General features: G+C 40.9%; 1 protein-coding gene across 21 annotated transcripts in view; it reads left to right on the top strand.

The window, feature by feature from the left end:
* RBFOX1 (RNA binding fox-1 homolog 1) overlaps nucleotides 1-14,788 on the top strand; it is a 1,459,852-nt gene that overhangs the window by 672,198 nt on the left and 772,866 nt on the right. The window lies entirely within an intron of this gene.

The following is a 14,788-nucleotide window of genomic DNA, read 5'->3' as shown; positions in this document are numbered from 1 at the left end:
ATTTCTGCATGGATTTGTGCTTTGGTGCTATGGTTGTAAGCAGAATGCATTTGGAAATGTCATCATGCTCTCTGGTGGATAATTTAGTAATAAATATCTGAGATATCGGTCAATACAACCCGGTTTTATACCCTGTTTTTTAACGTAATTGAGTGCTGCAAAGTTGGAAGAAGTTGTAGGCCAGCAAAAGTGTTTATCGATTGGAGAGCTGGACTTCCCCCACCCCCTTTTCTTTCTCTGTACAACACTGAAAGAATGTATAAAGCTGCACATTACTAGAATTTGATCACTTAGCCTTTGTACTTGCAAGCTGTTGTATGTGGGTGGGGAAAAAAAACCCCTGGGGTGTCATATTGTGCAGATTTCTGCTGGGGGTCAGAGAAGGCCATTGTTCATCTTTATACTACATACAGAAAGGTGCAGCAATGGATTTCAGTGGGATTACTCTTGCACGGAGTAGCTTGAGGACTGGAATCTCTTTATGTATCTGAAGATTGATCCACATATTTCTATTTCTCTCTCTCTCAAAAAAAATGCACCTTTTAAAAACTATATCAGAGAACTAGCTGACCACAAAATCAATTTGGTCTGCCCTTCATATACTCCAGATGTAATGAACACCCTTACCACTTGGACTTTACAGGTGCTGTGTTCCTTTGTCAATGATGTCAGCAGGAAGTCACTCATTAATATATGGTCAAAGCAGGATAACAACAACATTATTACAATTTGTTAATTCCAATATTGATGCTTGGGAAGCAAGATCTGTCTACCCAAAACAATACAAAGCTTTCGTATTATTTTACCGCTTTGTTCCTTGCTACCCTGTGTTCCTTTGGGAGGAAGGGCAGGGCAGAAATAGAATGAAACATTGTATTTTCAGTCTTTCAATGGTTGGCTACTCCTGGGGCCCATTATGTTATCCCTTGTATCAAGGGTGACTACCCCCCACAGCCAGAAAACCAGAAAAGAACCTTCAAACATTCTTGTGGCCCTCCCAAGACCCCACTCACAACAGGGAGTTGGGAGACGGGCATTAGCCCTCTCCTCAGCTGATCTGCATGGTTAATTGAGGAGGACTCTGAGTGGGTGGGTGCTGGGTGGGGAGAGTATACCTACTACTGGGATGTCTCGTCCCCCCCCCCCCGACTTGGTTCTACTGGTAGAGATATCTAGGTGAATTGCAGTGGAGCAACAATGATTTATGACTCCAAATGGTTGAAAGGAATGCTTGCAATGGTTGGTATGGATTTTTGTATGGAAAGGCCCATGGGCTCAGATAAGTTATGATGTTTAATTTCTTTGATTTTTAATTTCCCTTTACGCAAGTGGGCAAGATAATACAATCATATCTTGGAAGTCAAATGGAATCCATTCCGGAAGTCCGTTTGACTTCCAAAACGTCCGAAACCAAGGCGCGGCTTCCGTTTGGCTGCATGAAGCTCCAGCAGCCAATCAGAACCTACAGAACCCACGTCGGACGTTTGGGTTCCAAAGAGAGTTAGCAAACTGGAACACTCATTTTCGGGTTTGTGGCGTTCAGGAGCCAAAAAGTTTGACTTGCAAGGTGTTCAACTTCCGAGGTACGCCTGCAATACTTTTATAAATAAATGCACCCTTAGCCAACCTAGTTTTCTAAAGCCTCTCAACCTCACTATCCAGAGGTGACTCTTGGGTCCCATCAGCATTTAAAGCACTCTCCTAGCACTTTGATAACCAAGGCTTCCCCCAAGGAATCCTGGGAACCAGTGCTATTTTTCTAGAAAAAGAGGTGCCAGAACTCAGCACCCATAACATCTCCCTCATTCTCTTGGAATGGCAATGGTGGCCACCTGAGAGATGCTGGAACTCAGTTCTGGCTGAAAAAAAAAGCCCTACTGGGAATCAGAGTTTGTTATGGGTGCTGGGAATTGTAGCTCTGTGAGTGGTAAACTAAGGGCTAAGTTAATCTGTTTCAGTTTCTGGGAATTTTAAGTGGAAAACCCTTTAAAAACTGCCCAGAAATACATTCTTTAAAAAATAAGAAAGGGCTGGGGGGGGGGGTTGTGGACTGCCATGCTTTTCCCCCAACCATTTTATTTTTCCTATTTTAAACCTCTAAAATAAGATGTCCAACCTCCACAACCTCAGCAGCCAGCATGTATGGTTCCTTGCTGCTGCATGCTGTGATTGCACGTTTTGTTGACATCCCATTTCTCTTGGGTGGGAATTGTACAGGAAGAAAGAAAAGCGAAACATGGCTGCACACACCAGGGAGCCAGCATTCCTTTGCAACTTCCTTCCTTCATTTGTTACCGAGGGCTGGCATGCTTCTTTGGGCACTCAAACAATCTCCAATAAATCCTACCAACATTTTAGGTACAGCTTCTTCTCTCTGGTTCTGTGAATTATCCAGCATTTACCGGTATATACTCTTTTCCTCCTGCCACCACCCAGTTTTTGTTTGGGTTTATGACTTTTTGTCCAAAGCGAGTCCTTTAACCTTGATAGCCCAAATTGCCAGACCTCAAACCACACCCCTACCATTCCAAGCTTCTTTATTAGCTTGGAGCTCAGATTCTGCTGTGCCCAGCTTTAAGTGTTACCCTGCTCACTGTGCCAAATCTCTTTGATATTGTGCTCCTGAAAGGGGATAAATAAGAATCCTTTTAAATTCACAATAGAAATTTCTTTAGTGAACAGGCGCTCCACTGTTCCTGTTGCCTTGGGATATCCTGCTATGAAGCAGGATATCAGATGCTGTACAGGTGCATATTACTAAGCATGCTTCTGAAGTAGTTTGCTCTGTGGCCATGCCAGGCTCCCACAATTTCCCCTCTGTTTCTGAACAGGCTGCTCTGTTCACATGGGCACCATAAATAACCATGATTATCCAGACAGTCTCCACCTACTATATATTTTGGAAGGTGGTTAGTTCACTATGCATTTGCACACTTCGTAAGACACCATAACCATATTTTGCACAGTGGTTTCTGACATCTAGGAGCATGGCTGGAGGGTGTCTGAGTTTTTATTTAATATTTGGTTTAATAAAGTAATGTTTATCCTTATTGCTGAAAAATTAACACATAAATTAAGGGTATCTTGGAGTGCAGCTAAACTTATGGATTTTGCCTCCATTTGAAGACATTTGTTATTCATATGACAAGTCAATCACAGTAATGGCAAGTCCTGATGAAATATGGCTTTATTTGGTATTCATAACACTTGTTTTGTAGACTCTCTGTATCAGGCTGGTTTTTGTCGAAACATCTAATTTACTGTGTAATCTCTTGAGAATGTGCTTTATTTTATGTAGTAATGAATGGCTATGAACCCAGTTTTTTGTTTTGTATAGTTTTCTCTCTTTTTTGTTATTTTATTATATATTTCTTACTGGACTGTTATTTTAACTTAATAATAAAGTTTTTAATTTTAAAAGGATTAAGGAGCAGGTTTTCGTCCATGTTTAAACATAATTGGACAACCTTTTGAACCAATATGGTGGACCAAACCATTCGAAACTGCACAGATCTTAACCACTCATTTCAAAACTGCACTAATTTCTTTCACTTCTTAGGACCGATAAGAGCGGGCAGGGTAGTCTCCTATTTAGGGCTGTTCTACCCCAGTCATCCCTCTTGTTTACCTTTGCAGCACCCACCTTCACTTCCACTAAAATATGGGCTTCACCTGATCATCCTTTGTGGGCTGAATAAGAACGTTGGGGGAGCCCCTGATTGCCTCTTGGGATTACCTGCTTTCTCCTCCTTCATACTGTAGAGAATTTTTTACTTTATTTTATTTGGTTGTTTGGCATTCAGTTTGGGCAGGTAAGGAAAGGTCAGGTCTGAAGTTAAAGATCTCTTTTATTATTTTTTTAAAAAGATTTTTATTAGGGTTTTAACAAATTTTATCATAACAAACAAAACAAAACAACACAATAACAGACAATAAACAATATAACACATAAAAATCAAACAAAAATATATAAGTTCAATTCTTAATTTCATGTGCCTTACTTTCCCGACCTCCTCACACCTCCCTCTTCTGTATTCCAATTTCCAAATTAGTTTCAGCAAACTCTTCCATTATTTTAACTGATCTTAATGTTACTTAATTTCTTTTAAATTAACCATTGCCGCTGCTAACCACTTGTCTTATAATCCCCACCACTGATTAATTTTGCTATGTTTCTTTACTTGTTACTTATACAACATCTTTGCACATTCCTTTCAAATTTGTCACTAATGCCACACTATCTCTATATCCTGCATCATTTTAACATTCAAATAGTTTACAATGTTTTTGCAGATAGTCTTTAAATTTCATCCAATCTTCTTCTGTTTGTTCTTCTCCCAAGTCTCGGATTCTGCCAGTCATTTCTGCCAGTTCCATGTAGTCTATCAGTTGCATCTGCCATTCTTCCAAGGTGGGCAAATCTTGTGTCTTCCAGTACTTTGCGATGAGTATTCTTGCTGCTGTTGTTGCATACATAAAAAAGGTTCTGTCCTTCTTTAACACCATCTGGCCAACAATGCCCAAAAGGAAGGCCTCTGGTTTCTTAAGAAAGGTATACTTAAATACCTTTTTCAGTTCATTATAGATCATTTCCCAGAAAGCCTTAACCTTTGGGCACGTCCACCAGAGGTGAAAGAATGTTCCCTCAGTTTCCTTACATTTCCAACACTTATTATCAGGCACATGATATATCTTTGCAAGCTTGACTGGTGCCATGTACCACCTATAAATCATTTTCATAATATTTTCTTTCAAGGCTAAAGATCTCTTTTAAAACCATCGAAGTTGATGGCCATCACTGCCTCCTGTGCAAGTGAATTCCATAGTTTAACTCTGCACTGCATGGAAAAATACTTTGTTTTGGCTGTCCTGAATTGTCCATCATCATTAAACGTCATTTGATGTCCATGAGTTCTAGCATTTTCAGAGTTCAATAAACACATTCCAGCTGGACAAAAGCACTCAAAGACACTGCAGAGCAGGGTCAGTAAGGGTCAATGCCTGGTGAGAGTTCTCCTGAGGGCCAGATGGAGGTTAGGGGCACTTATTTGTCATGGACCTGCAGTCCCCCATCCTTGGGTTGGCCAGTTCATGTGGGAATGTTGAGGGAAGGGGCAACATGTGTTTCCCTACCAGTGCTTTTTTTCTGGAGGTACTCCAGGGTAGTCAGTACTGGTACCTTTTTTCTAGAAGAAGAGCACTAGTGAAAAATATGGCAATGGTTGCAATAACTTCATGGTGAGTACTGGCACCTTTTTTTTCTAAAAGAAAAGCACTGGTCCCTATGCATCCCATACATGTAACCCCATTTGTTAAGTCTGTAGCAACCAGAGGTGAGCCAGGAACTGGGAACCAGGGGCTATGAGACAAGCTAGTGGTCAGAACCAAAGACCGAGGCAAAAGCAAGCTAGGACAAACCAGAAGGCAAACTCAAAGAATGAAAAATACAGGAACAAGTCAGGAAAAATGTGTCGCTCAATTACCCCTCTGTTTCACTAGTATTACAAGTATACATATGCTGATAGGTAATGCATGGCTGCATTTTTAAAAAAAATTCCTTGACCTGTCCTCTTTAATCTGTAGTAAGTCTTACCCAACATAATTGCTTTGACTACACAATAACAAACCTTTCACATTTCCTAAACAATGAACAATCTTTGCTCGTGATTTACAGCAGAAATATTGAGTGCAGGGAACATTGCTATCTAGATAGTTAAATGAAACTTCAGTGTCAACAATTTATAGCACTAAACTTACTGTGCTCATCTTCTAATTTATCTGCCTTATTATTGACCCAGGCCTGATTCGTGTATTAGATGCGGAGATTCACCTTATTGCATACTTCTGAAGCCAGCAAATATTAACTAAAGTAACAACAACAACAAAAAGACTTGGTTCTTTGCCATGGAAAAATATATAAACATTGAAAGCATTAATCTGATAACATTTGTAGAACTGCAACCCAGCACAGAACTGTTAACCAGTTTATCTGTATTTGATTCATAATGCTAGGTGATCCAACACATGTGAAAACATATTCATTTAAAACAGCGGATTAGATTCTGGGGGCTATATGAACACCATAACAAACCATCTCATTCTGTTAAATCTTTAAACCTTCCTAATTTCCTGATGTCCTCCTTAGTTTCCTATTTCACTGCAAAATATGGTTTGGCTTTAGAACCAAACTGGGGGATATTTAATGCTTGCAGAGTAGAATTGAAAACCACAGCCAGAATGTGTTTCCAGTTCTTGATTATTATTATTTTACCCAACTGTAGTTTCTCCGGTTCTGATTTAATTTCAAACTATGGATTTGTCATGAAATGAGAAGTCAGGATGGGTATCAGAACATGCAAGGGAAGGAGGGATTGTGAGAGCTTGGGTGTTGTTAGTGTACTACTGCTAAACCATGGATGGGCATTACAATTAAACAAAGCTTGACTTGTAAATCTTTATCTCACATTTGTCATAAACTCACTACATGGCCTGTGTAAAACCATTGTTGCTCAACTGCAGCCTTCTCTCTGCAATGTGGGGATAATAACAATACTTGGCTGGCCTCGCAGTGGTGTTGTAAGGAACGCTGGGATAAGAATTTAAAGTTTGCTGGCCTCTCCTCATTTCCCAATTGCTACATCATGCCCTGAGGAAAGTTAGGTATGCCCAGCAGTGGAAAACAATACTGTAATATGTAACTTGTTTCTAAGATTGGCCTCCATATATGAAGACTAGAGGTGGCCAATGTAATACCAAAAAGAGGGGTCCAGGAGTGCAGGAAGTTACAAGCCAGTAAGCTTAACATGTATTTCCGGGGTGGGGGGGAATGGCATAAATATTTCTTAAATAGAAAACATCATTCTAAAGCGTATATGCTGAAGGCATATTGAAGAAAAAGACTTGTGGAAGAAGAATTGGTATAGCTTCTCCACTAGTAAGCTTTTTCTTGTGAAGCCTCTGAAGTTCTGTGAGAGTAGCAATGAGCTTCTGGAGAGGGACAATTAAGTGAACAATGCCTGGTTGCTAAATTTCAGAAATAATCCTCTTTTCCAGAGAGGTGGAAAAGGTGAAAAAAAGTGAACTCCCTATAAGAAAACTGAGGCCTTTGGAGTGAGAAAAACAACAACAATGAGCAATGGGGCAGGGAAATGACAAGAAATGTATAAAATTAAGCATGGTGTGTAGAAAGTTTTTAGGGAGAAGTTTCTTCTCCCTCATAATTCTAAAACCAGGGGTCACCTAGAAAAGGTCAGTGTTGAGAGATCTGGGACTGGCAAAAGGAAGTACAGTGGTACCTCAGGTTACAGACGCTTCAGGTTACAGACAACGCTAACCCAGAAATAGTACCTCGGGTTAAGAACTTTGCTTCAGGATGGGAAAAGAAATCATGCAGCAGTGGCGTAGTGGCAGCGGGAGGCCCCATTGGCTAAAGTGGTGCTTCAGGTTAAGAACAGTTTCAGGTTAAGAATGGACCTCCAGAATGAATTAAGTTCTTAACCCAAGGTACTACTGTACTTCTTCACATGGTGCATAGTTAAACTATGAAATTAGCTTCCACAAGATTTGTTGACGGCACCAACTTGACAGCTTTAAAACAGGATTTAACAAATTAATGGAGGATAAGGCTATCCATGGCTGCTAGTCATAATGGATTATCCTGTTCCTTGCACAAAGGATAGTGACCAAAACACTAGATCTAGAACAAACTCAAAGCCTTGAGAGCATGGTCTCCAAGCCTTTGTGTAAAACCTGAACTGGGACTCCTCCAGACCCAGATGAAATAGAACACACATGAAACATGGATTCCCTGAAAATACAGATGTGCTGTAATGATCCATTGAGGATCAGAAGTGCTGGTACTCTGCAAACTAGTTGCTGGGAATCAAAACCAGGAGAGGGCTATTGCACTTATTTCTTGTTGATCGCTGAACCAATAGGCCTTTTATTTGATCCAGCAGGGCTCTCATTCTTAAAACCTTGAAGCATGCAGAGGGGGTATGTAGGCAACTTGTTAGTTTCACAGAAGACATATGAGGTCAAAAGAACCCAGGTGTGCCTTGTGTTTAGCTGCTTATTTGTATTTTAAAATTGCTTCAGTACTGTTTCCGTGAGCTGCTATAACTCTATGTTTCATTGCAACTGACATGAAAGCAGTCTAAACATTCAACATTGATTAGCATCTTAATTAGGTTTTGGTACTTTGCTTGTTTGTTTGTTGTAAGCAGCAATAAGTCACTAGCTACAATGCAGATGTGAAGACTTCTGATCAGCTGACAGTAATTGCATTTACAGATGCTGTATGAGCTGACTGTGAATGTATTGTTAAAGAATAATGCTCTTAAATACTACACAGCTTATATTTTATTATATTTGTGACATCCATTTTCAAGGGGGGGAGAGGGAACTTGGCTGCACAATTGTTAAGAATCTGTTCATCTATTTTTGCACTGATTTCAGTTTAAAGTACAATTAAGATGGTAAGGGCTGCTCCCTACACATTTGGGCAAACTAAACTCAAAACAACATAGTTTTGAACACCACCCCAATCTCTGAGCACTGAGAGATTCCAGGAGTTCCAGGCAGTTATATGGGGTTCAGTTTTCTTGGAATGAGGACAGCAGATATATGCCTTATTTAAACATATGCACAATCCGAGCCTAAGATGGAAAGGCTTTCAGCATTAGCACACCAAAAGGTTTTGCTTCTCCCATAGTCACAGGCTTGGAATCAAAAATAAAGCAAGCATGGCTCTGACTCCCAGCCTCTGCTTTCAGTCTACTCTCACCTCTTACATGGTCTGGTGGTCCATAGATGGCAACTATGGCCATTCTTTCGCGAAGGAACTTGCCTGACTAGTTCAACAATGGAATCTGCAATTAGATTTTAACCCTTGCTAGGTCCAGGATCCCATGAATCAGGAGGCTACCTCCCCTCCGCAAGAAAATCATAACACGACACTGCTCTGAAACTATTGCCTATACTTGCTTATTTTACTTCTGAGTGTAAAAAAATAAAATAAAAATCAGATCTGGCTGTAAAATTGTAAAGGAACATGTGTTCAGAAGTGGCAATGAGGAAATGGATAAATGTTTATAATACTTTGGGCTAAAATCCTGCCCACAGTTAATAGTTCTGTGGAAATCAAATATCTTGCTGAATGCAGTCTAACCAGCATTATGGGATGCTTCCTTCATGTGCTGCTCAAGAAATTCTGCTCAACTTATCACAACTCATTTATCTTCCCCCCTTGAAATTCCTGAGATCCTCTCACCAATAGCAACCTCCAAATTCCCCTTGAAATGTTCAAGCAGAAAAAGCAAGGGACTCCCATGAGGCATATTATCAGTTCTGTTGAAACTCTTTACATTCCCCTTGAAATCCCTGTGATGTTGTACCCAAAGCAGGAACCACCACATAGGCCTTGAGTTTTTGTGCAGTGTGTTTTTGGGTGGGCGACTGCATGTTTCAATGCTTTTACTTCAGAGTCCTTGAAATGATAAAATATCACCCTGGCTTACTTGGAAGAAACTCAGGATACAAATGTATAAGCAGGAAACTTAAGGCTGAGCCTGAAACATAAAGGTGAGCTAAATTCTCTCTATCCTTTCCACCAATGGAAACAGATCTTCTATGGGGCTCTTACATAGGGATGTTATGGGATCTTCCGAGAAATAGGAAACTAGAAAACTACAGCATTTCAAAGTAGGCTCTATAGTCCCAGGAGTCTTTGGTTCCACCTGCAAAAAATATTGCAATGGTAGTTTACTCTACAATTCCTGGCACCCTTAATAAACTACAGTTTCTAGGAATCTTGAGGCAGAAAACCATGTATGGTGTGGATGTGACCAGAAAGGATTGTCATTCTTGACAATCTGCATAAATCTGGACAGCATGACCATGAGCTATTTTATGACTATGTGTTTATTTTACTTACCGTACTTTTCCGTGTGTAAGATGAGCTTTTTAAATTTAAAAATCATGAGAAAAAATTGGGGCCGTCTTATACATGGATATTGCAGAGGTGGACTGGTGATTGGCTCCTGCTGTGAGCAGGGGATTTTCAGCGGCAAGAAGGCCAATGATTGGTGGCTTCGGCGGCACTTGCTATTGTCAGCATTGTTCAGATGGGTGAGTGATTTTAGGCAACCCCCCCAAAAAAGGCTGCAAAACTGATGGCAATCCCCTCCAAAAAAAAGCTCAACAACTCTGGGCAATCCTCCCCATTTTCTTGATTAGGAGTCCCCCAAAATAGGGAGTGTCTTATACATGGGGCGTGTTATAGACTGAAAAATATGGTAATTAATTTTTAACTGTTACGGTATATGCCACCTTATACTAATGATTTCAAGGTGCTTTGCAAAACAATAGAAACACACACACACACAAACAAACACAAAAACATCAGTACAATGACAGACGCACACAAAAGTACCACTTTAAAATATTGCATTCCCAAAACACAGATCTGCCTCAGTTCATAAGTGCCATTCTACAGAACGATGCATGATTGAATTGCTCTGTCATAAGTCAATCATCTCCCCCAAACCCACACATGCCAACTGTAATCTGCTTCAGAATAAGCCAGAGTATGTTTCCCATAAATCACGATAACGTTTGCAACAGAATCTACTTTAATAGGCTTGCCTCCTATCATATTGTTGGATCATTAGACGGAGTGTAGACCAGAATCATTCAGTCCTAATCCTCCAGGCATAGAGGGCCCCCATGTGTTTGTTCTGTAAATGCATTGCTAATTGATGCTCCTATTTCCTTTTCTCAAAGGGAAGCTGTTTTCTGTTTAGGCAGCCATTTAATGCATGGAATGCACAGGTCACTCTGTGCATTCTGATACTGCACATGAGTCCAAACAATCTGCAGATGTCTAAGATTCCTAACCAACTCAAAGCATCACAGCGGCAGTCAGCGAATCAACTCAAATCATTAAAATTTTTACTTAGCTGGTTTTATCTGCCCCTATCAAAATTATTTTATTTATTTATATGTATTGCATTTATATCCCACCTTTTTCTCCAAGGAGCTCAAGGCAATGCACATTGCCTCCCAATTCCCAACATCTCATTTAATCCCTTTAATATCTGAAGAGCACAGTTGTTGGGCAGGGGCATAGTGGGCAAGGCAGTCCCTTAGATATTCTGGTTGCTGTGTTGTTTTAAAATGGAAGTATCATTTCAGTGCTCCTTCCTTAGTGTGGTGGAACAGATTCCTAGCTCAGTTGAGCCTAAGGCAGACAAAAGGAAGCCTAACACCAACTAGCTATTTCCCCGCCACTACCTTTTCCCGCTGAGTCTTCAAGAAGCTCAGAAGAACCACTCCCTGACTTATCCTTGACCCTTCAGTGCTGTCTCCAAACTGAAGTACCAGTGCCTTACTTGCTCTCTAGCTTCATCATCAATGCCATCTCCTGTGAAAAAGGATACAGACACACGACTCTTCACCTGGCAACAAGGCTAGGATTAAGAACAGAAGAACGTAACAGCTAAGGAGCCCATCTAGTTCAGCATCCTTTTCTCACATTGGCCAGCCAGATATCCCAACAGGAAACAAGTAAGCAGGACCAGAGTGCAGCTGCAGTGAACTTCCCAGCTGTGATTCCGAAGCAGCTAGTAATTCAGAGGAATGCTGCTGTACATAGTGTAGGTAGAATATAGGCATTGAGGATACTGATAGCCTTACTCTCCATGAATTTATCCAACCTTCTTTTTGAAGCCATCTACGCTGGTGGCCATCATTACATCTTGTGGTATTAAATTTCATACTTCAGTATGAACTTTTGCCCGTCCTGAATCTTCCAACATTCAAGTTCATTGAATGGATTCAAGTTCTGTTATTAAGAGAGAGGGGTAGGGCCTCTGGTTACAGACGCTTCAGGTTACAGACTCCGCCAACCCAGAAATAGTATCTCAGGTTAAGAACTTTGCTTCAGGATGAGAACAGAAATCATGCTCCGGCGGCACGGCAGCAGCGGGAGGCCCCATTAGCTAAAGTGGTACCTCAGGTTAAGAACAGTTTCAGGTTAAGAACGGACCTCCAGAACAAATTAAGTTCTTAACCTGAGGTACCACTGTATCTCCTCTATCCACTTTCTCCACACCCCACAGAGTTGCATACACTTCTATCGTGTCTCCCTGCATCATTCCCACCGCCACCTCCCTGCCAAACAAAATTACAAAGTTGTAAACTTTTCTCTTCCACTCTTGGTTATGGAAACACCTCCACATGTTTAGGCCTTATGCTAATATTTGTGGGGTTTTTAAAAAACAACAACAAAAAAACACCATTGCTTCTGTATAATATTATATCCTCTTCGGACACAACTCTCTTTCCCCTAATCATGTTATTAGTCTTATTACCTGATAAGCACCAACATGGTTAACTAGGGTTAATTCCACGATATTTCTCATTACCGTGCCACAAAACGGGCTGCTGCTGCATCCTAATGATTCTTTGGAATGTTTAAAGCTTTGGGACTTATTTCATCTTTGAATAAGCCCTGCTAACATCCAGTATCTTGAGGAAGGAAGTCTTAGGCCTGGCCAATCTGTGCATTTGCTGTAGTAAATCCCCCAGTGCATGACAATCATAGAATCATAGATTTGGAAGGGACACCAAGAGTCATCTAGTCCAACCCCCTGCAATGCAGGAATCTTATCTACACCATCCATGACAGATGGGCATCAAACCCCTGCTTAAAAACCTCCAGTGAAGGAGGCTGCCATCTCATAGCCACACAAAAACACTACCCCAATCTCTGAGCAGTGAAAGATTCCAGGGGTTATGAACACTTACCCAGGGTTCAGTTTCCTTGAATGAGGGACAGTGAAGACTGTGGTATCTTTAGGATATATGGTTTATTTACACATATATACACCCTGAGCCTAAGATGGAGGAGCTCACAGCAGTAACACCCCGAAAGATCTTGCTTCTTCCATCTTCAAAGCTTTGCATCCAGCCTAATCAAGCTGATTCTCAGCCTGCAACCTGTTTTCAGCTCAGCTCTCACACAACTCAGTGCATGGAAAGCAGATGTTCTGCCACTGAGCTATGGCATTTCTCATTGAAATTGTGTACCTCAGATTTCTAGTCTGTGAGTCAACAAGGAAGCCGCCCAGCTGGTAAATGAGTGGAGAAGACAATTGTACTCCAACAACATCTGGAGGCTATAGATGACAATTCCTAATTCTACATAACACATGCAACTAGGTTCACAGAAGCAACTTGTTCCATCACTGGAGTGTCCTATGCGCTGGTCTCCTGGAACTCCCCCCTCCCAGCCACTGTATGTTGATTCTTCCTAACTTCAGTGTGTAATGCTGCCTTCTCAGAAGTCCTTTTTTGCACCTGAGACTCTAAGGTCCCCCTTAGTTTTGAGGATCCTGGGGACAGTCTTATTCCCTGAGGATGTTTTATCCAATTTGAAGAGTTGGTTGGCCTTTACACTTAGAGCTTTCCCCAACATCTCACTAGAATTTGAACACCCACTGTATCCATCAATCAGTGCCTCTCAATACAGCCAACAGTGGTTTACAACAAACTGAGAGCAATAGTAAAACAACAATATATAGCAGGTATAACCAGTGGCGTAGCGTGGGGGGTGCAGGGGGGGCCGGCCACACTGGGCGCAACATCTGGGGGTTAGGGTTAGGGGGCGCAAATCCACAGGTTAGGGGGTGCAAATTCACGGGTTAGGGGGCGCAAATTACTTGCCTTGCCCCGGGTGCTGACAACCCACGCTACGCCACTGAGTATAACATTACGATATAATGAAAGGTTATTAATTGAACTAAACTTAAACTGATTTATGGTTTACACTGTTTATCTGACAACCATATTTGTAGCTTCTTTACCTCATACATACATAAAAGAAATAAAGAAATAAAAGTCAATCGGATGTTGCAGTGGAAAATTAAAGATGAACCATGAGTCTTAAAATGCTGCAGTAGTCTTTAGACATCTAACTGTTTTATGGGGAACTGGTATCCCACAAACCAAACTGATTATGCTGGTGTGCTCTTTATGCTTCACATTCAATATAAATGGTCATTTAAATAATGAGATTGTAAAGTCATCCCTATCACAAACCATCTGAAAATAGCACCCCTTACATATTCCATCAAAGCTTTAGTTTCCCATTGTTCTGTGTAAGTGTGAAGTCCTTCCTTCTCCTGATTTTCCTAATTGATAGATACAAATGCTAAGAGTGTGTGTGTGTCTGCTTCATCAATATAAATGATTATTACATTATGAAAATTGTTAAGGCTACCAACTGCACTAATAAGGTGATCAGAGCTACACACTTCGTCTTGAGAACACTTGCTAAAACTCCACGAAACTTGTGTTGTTACTGGCATGTTATGCACTGAGCTATAAATGTCATAGTGAGAGCTGTTTTGTAGCAATTAAAATTAGGTTTTGCAATTTATTGTGTCTGTTTAGCTCTGCCTGAGATAGGTTTGGGGGAAGAGCCCTATTAAAAAGCATCCACCTAAACTAGAAACCTTGCTTTCGCACTTTCAACCAGGATAATAAATGGATAATTGTTTGTAATGCTGGCCTAAGATGCCCTGATCTGTCAGTTTGCAATAGAGCTGTTTTGTCCTCTCCTCTGCTTTGTCTTTAAACTGCCTTGTGTTTCTCGCCCCACACCTTTTGGGGAGGAAACACACCCACATACTTTTACAATGAAGTGATGGTGTGCATGTGTGTTTGCATGTGAAAACCTGAAATCCTGTAGACACTTAACTGGAGATATAAGCCACGCTATCCTCAA

The sequence above is a fragment of the Podarcis gaigeae genome (assembly GCF_964106915.1).
Source record: "Podarcis gaigeae genome assembly, chromosome: 14".
NCBI classification, from domain to species: domain Eukaryota; kingdom Metazoa; phylum Chordata; class Lepidosauria; order Squamata; family Lacertidae; genus Podarcis; species Podarcis gaigeae.
This window is presented reverse-complemented; position numbering and strand designations above follow the sequence as displayed.